Source organism: Schistocerca cancellata, chromosome 7 (genome assembly GCF_023864275.1).
Source record: "Schistocerca cancellata isolate TAMUIC-IGC-003103 chromosome 7, iqSchCanc2.1, whole genome shotgun sequence".
In the NCBI taxonomy this organism is placed as follows: Eukaryota; Metazoa; Arthropoda; class Insecta; order Orthoptera; family Acrididae; genus Schistocerca; species Schistocerca cancellata.
In genome coordinates this window covers 375,016,613-375,022,528 of record NC_064632.1, presented here as the reverse complement: position 1 = coordinate 375,022,528, position 5,916 = coordinate 375,016,613, and the positions used below count along the sequence as shown (strand labels likewise).

General features: G+C 44.5%; 1 pseudogene; it reads right to left on the bottom strand.

The window, feature by feature from the left end:
* Window positions 1–461: 461 nt before the first annotated feature.
* On the bottom strand, window positions 462–579 carry LOC126093779 (5S ribosomal RNA; annotated as a pseudogene).
* Window positions 580–5,916: the final 5,337 nt, after the last annotated feature.

Genomic DNA, 5,916 nt, shown 5'->3' with positions numbered 1-5,916 from the left:
GTGAAGTCGTCGGCAAGACGTCGCTATTGGTGATGTAATTAAAGTAGCTCCATCAGTTGCGAATTACAATGGACGCATCCTCTGTCGAGGAAAGCGATTCTCCTAGCTGTTATATTGTCTTCCGTCATATTTGTTTGACCACAGACTGGTTGAACGTAATTGTTGCCATGTAGGTCAAAGTTGTGAGTGCACAACTGTAAACCACCTTGCACATATGAAGCTGTTATTGATGTCCAGCACACAAGCTATATAAAAAAAAAGCACTCCGTCTTCAGGCCACAAGTGGCCCATCGGGAACATCCGACCGCCGTGTCATCCTCAGCTGCGGATGCGGATAGGAGGGGCGTGTGGTCAGCACACTGATCTCCCGGTCGTTATGATGGTTTTCTGTTACCGGAGCCGCTTCTATTCGGTCGAGTAGCTCCTCAATTGGCATCACTAGGCTGAGTGCACCCCGAAATCAGCAACAGCGCATGGCGGCCTGGATGGTCACCCATCCAAGTGCCGGCCACACCCGACAGCGCTTAACTTCGGTGATCTGACGGGAACCAGTGTATCCACTGTGGCAAGGCTGTTGCCCACACAAACTTTAATAGTTGTAAAATTCACTTTAACTAGCCATTCACGAAGCTACAGTCCGTCTGTTTTTTAGAGAATGAGTGTCACTTTCCCGAATTCACCATTTGGCGAGCCAGTTTCACATACGTTAAATGGTTTTACAGTTTCTGTACCGACGATTAATGGTTCAACACACGCGGTGTCCACTACATCACAAACGTAATAGGTGTTTCAAAGTACAAGGTCTCCATAATCAAAGGTTCAGTTTCAAACGCTGTAGAAAGAGAACCACTGCTCAGAATGATGTCTAATTTGAACAGCGTAATACTGACTCAGGGGGATACATATGGAAAAAATAAAAATAACGAAAATTTGAGCAATAGATGGCGCTGTAAGCGATAAAATATGCACACCAACAGGCGCATGGCACATGGCTGTTCCTCAGTTTGCATCCGAGATGCCCAAGACGACGGTCTCCATGAAGGATCGCATGCTGCTGGTAAAGCTCTGTTACAAATGGTTCACATGGCTCTGAGCACTATGGGACTTAACTTCTGAGGTCATCAGTCCCCTAGAACGTAGAACTACTTAAACCTAACTAACCTAAGGACATCACACACATCCATGCCCGAGGCAGGATTCGAACCTGCGACCGTAGCAGTCGCGCGGTTGCGGACTGAAGCGCCTAGAACCGCTCGGCCACCCCGGCCGGCCTCTGTTACAAGAACGTTGACTGTGCGCCAGTAGCCCCGTGTAAGTTCCAGACACACAAGGGTACGAGGAATGCAACCGGTCCAATGTTTGCTAAGGATCTGAAGAAAATTATTAAAGAATTCGAAAAGATAGGTTCTTTTGAAGTGCAGTGTGGCAGAGGGAGGAAAACTGTTGGTCGGACGTCCATCGAAAATGAGGCCATAGCATTGCAGGAGTAGTCGAGCGGTGGTGTGCAAACATGCTGTGCACGGGGGAGTGGCAGAACATCGGAAGTTCCTGATAGCACAAAATATAAAATCCTACGAAACTTCCTGCATTTCTGTCCATACAAAATCATCCATGTCCAGGAGCTGCGTCCTGCCAACCAGCCAGCAAGACAAACCCCTCTGGAATTTCTTTTGCCTTGGAATGGATAACAAATGGCCATGGTGCATTCCATGGGCTGACGTAAACCATTTCCAAGGATATGTCAATATATAGAATTGCAGAATATGGGCAACTGAAAATCTACATGGACATCAACTAGTACCACTTCTTTCTACAATGGTGACTGTGCGGTGTGGGTTAACAACATCATTTATCGAGAAGATGGGCCCGCAGGTCCTATTAACTGTACTGTCACTGGTAAACGCTATGAAACTGGATATGTCAATATGTCAATATATAGAATTGCAGAATATGGGCAACTGAAAATCTACATGGACATCAACTGGTACCACTTCTTTCTACAATGGTGACTGTGCGGTGTGGGTTAACAACATCATTTATCGAGAAGATGGGCCCGCAGGTCCTATTAACTGTACTGTCACTGATAAACGCTATGAAACTCTTTTGTAACCAACGCCATTTCAACCCTTCATCAGGGTGTGTGTGCGAGTTGGCAATCCTCTGCACATCACACAGCCAGTGAAGCAGCTGCTGCAGAGGCATTTAATAAATGTTAATAGAGTAATTAGGGTTCTCCCTCTCGAATATTGGCAGGTGCCAGCCGTTGTGGCCGAGTAGTTCTAGGCGCTTCAGTCTGGAACCGCGTGACCGCTACGGTCGCAGGTTCGAATCCTGCCTCAGGCATGGATGCGTGTGATGTCCTTAGATTAGTTAGGTTAAGAAGTTTTAAGTTCTAGGGGACTGATGACCTCAGAAGTTAAGTCCCATAGTAATCAGAGGCATTTGTTGGCAGATCTAGAACTGGGATGGGAAAAAGGTGCCTTTGAAATTAGAATGCCCATAGGCTTTAGTCGTTTCATATATATCCATGAGATAGACATGTTTCGGGAAGTTTCTATCACAAGTCAGAAGAGACCACATGAAGTAATATTTATCCCTTTTCTTGGTATTCCGGACATTAATGTACGCCTGGTTACTGATTATATCTGGAGGAAGAGGGGTGAAATTGAATCTCCATTAAATGGGCCAGAAACATGCGAGTACATATCAAGGTAGAGCAAACAGCTGTGTGCCTTTTCAAACCCTCTTCCCCTCATATTGGAAAAGCGGTTTAGTGTGACACTCTCGGTAGAAGTTCCATACCAGTCTGCAATGGACATGTCCTGTAATATCGCACCATCCTTCCCCCACTGTTTGACGATGCTTTTATCTTCAGCTTCATTACTGCCATCTTTAGGGGGGGTGACCAGCTCATAGTAGAGAACTATTTTGCATTTGATGGCGGGATACTGCTGGGTGTTAGTGATTTCAGGGAGCTCTCTTTCCAGTACTGCTTGAAGTGCACAAAGGAAGTAGCACTGGTGTTATGCTGGGACTGTGGGATCCTATCCCTTAAAGCACCAACAACCACAGAGTAGTCTAAAGTGGCTGTGTGTTACCACAGGGTAGCCTAATGTGGCTGTGTGTTTGTGAACAAGGCGGGCCGTGGGGCTGCTACTGCTAGACCCTGGAAGAGGTGGTGATGTTGGCACTGACAGTGCAGTCCTGCTAGGGCTGGTTGCTAGAAGGTCCAGTCAGAGGTGATGCAGACACTGATATCATTGCCCTGTTATCACTAGACTAGAGACTGTAGCCTGGCAGCCCCAGATGAGGTGACGCAGTTGTTGATAATTGCAGTGTTGTAACCCCATCTCTGGAAACATTGCACAAAGGAAGCAATATTATGTTGTTGGGTAATGCTGAAACACATGCATCACAACAGTCTGTAAGTATCATGTCATACAGTATTACTCACACTCACACAATCTCTCTCTATATATATCTCTCTTTCTCTCTCTCTCTCTTTCTCTCTCCCTCTCTCTCTCTCTCTCTCTCTCTCTCTTTCTCTCTCTCTCTCTCTCTCACACACACACACACACACACACACACACACACACACGCACACACACATATTCTCTCAAATATATTTAGCCAGATACTTACTACAAATCTCTGCCTTGCCTGCAGTCTTCTTCCCATCTGAGAGTCCGCAGCTTGTGGTCTTGTGGTAACGTTCTCACTTCCCATGCACGGGGTCGTGGGTTCGATTCCCGGTGGGGTCAGGGATTTTCTCTGCCTTGAGATGAGTGGGTGTTGTCTTCATCATCGTCATTCATCCTCATTACGGTTGGAGGAAGGGAATGGCAAACCACCTCCGCTAAGACCTCGCCTAGTATGGCAGTGCGGGTCTTCCGCATTGTCCCCTCCGCTCCTCGGAGTATAAGGCCTCATCATCATTATCCCATCTGAGTGACCCACTGGAGGTGCTACGGATGGAAGACGTAGAGGTGGTATGTTACATTTCCAAGGTGGTTGTAGAAATTCTACATCATTGCTGCATATTTGACTCGCTACAATAAACAAACAAAGATGTCTGCTATGTTTATAATAAAAGTACCTGTCATCACATTGTACACAGGGTGTCAGAAACAGTCTGAAAAGCTTTTACGGATGTTGCAGGGTAGGTTGTGCTAAGAAATAATTTTTAAGAAAAAATTGTATATGGTTCGTAGTTTTCCAGTTAATTAGCACTGAAATTAGTCAATTAGGCTGTTCTGAGAACAAATTCAAGTGGCGTGCCAGAGACTGTGTCACCAAATGGGTTCTTCTTTTGGTTTCCTGAAACCTAACAAGAAAGTGATACAAAAATTGGACATGGGATGGTAGTAAGATCAAACCTGAGCCAAAGGCTGAGCAGTCTCGTTGGCTGTCATCTATGCTATGAGAAGAAGTGGCACTAATCTGACTGGTCGCTTGTATTGTACGCACAATGGCCTAATTGGACAAGCTTTTCAGCCTGTTACTGACTATCCTGTACATACTGCATAACTTTATCGTCATTTTTGATAGATATCTGCGATAGCGTGGGCAACGTATCAATATATGGACTTTTATCCACAGACCATCTCTCTGATTACGTGGATGGTGAAGGTGGACCTAGAGCAATACATTCCAGGTCAATTACATGGTGTCCATGACTCTTCAAATAAGTATCAACAAAACCTAATGTACTGCTTATAAGCAAATTCCTCATCTTGCAGCAACTCTGCATATAGTTAAAAACTGCAAGATGGTGAACAACAACTTGTTATTATGCGCTGCAATTGTTAGTATCAAGATTGTACTGTGTGTGTGTATTTGGCAGAAAAGCAGCGGAAAAAAAGGAAACATACTTGGATGAAGCCATAGATATTATGTCAAGATAATAAAAGCGTTCAGCAAAATTTGTTATAAGAACTGCAAGTGGAGGACGTCAAGTCTTATACACATATTAAAAAAAAGTTTTGTATCACCCCAGTTCCCAGAATTCCTGAAGACAGATGTTGACTGTGGGTACTTTATCACAGACACAGTCCCTTTGACTGTTCAGACATGTCACTAAACCCACCCAAAGATGTAAACAACCATGCAGGAGCAGCGCCTATTAGACGGAGAGGATCCGACAGCCGATCAGTTCCATTCATTCTACCAGGAAGGTGGTACACCGCTCATGTTGTCTTTAGTTCAGCCATGCCTAGACACCTAGACAGTCAATACCGTGGTTCGATCATGTACGCATTGTTACTTTGTGCCGGGAAGGGCTCTCAACAAAGAAAGTGTCTTGGCATCTTAGAGTGAACCAAAGTGATGTTGTTCAGACATGGAGATACAGAAGACAGGAACTGTCGATGACATACCATAATAATGTCCATCTACAAATTTTAATTCTGAGTTTATATGTTTAATGTAAATGTTTAGATAATTTTACCTTTGATATACGCTCAGATCATCTTAATTAATGAAAGTATCACACATGTTTGATTTTGTTGCATCTATTGTTTTATTTCAACATGCCAGGAAGGATAGTGTTGAGAGAATAGCCACAAGATTTGGAGCAATTGTGCCACTCATGACCAGTGAAGACTGTAAAAACCATTTTGCATCTTTGCGGTTGCACTATTGTCTAATAGCTTCCCTCATTACTTGGCACTTGCACAAATCATGTCATGTACAACTGACAGCAGCTTGTCAAGACAAGGCACATCCATTCTCATGAAGTTCCTAAATTCCTGTGGATTTCAGGCCTCAATTCCTTCATTAACAGGGAGTATATGTCTCATTGTTCACCTCTGTCCCAGCCAAGGTCAAATCCAGTTCCTACTCCTGGCATTCTCATAGCAACTAAGGCGGACACTGTCACATCAAATGCTGCACAGATAATTGCACCTTCCATGTCTA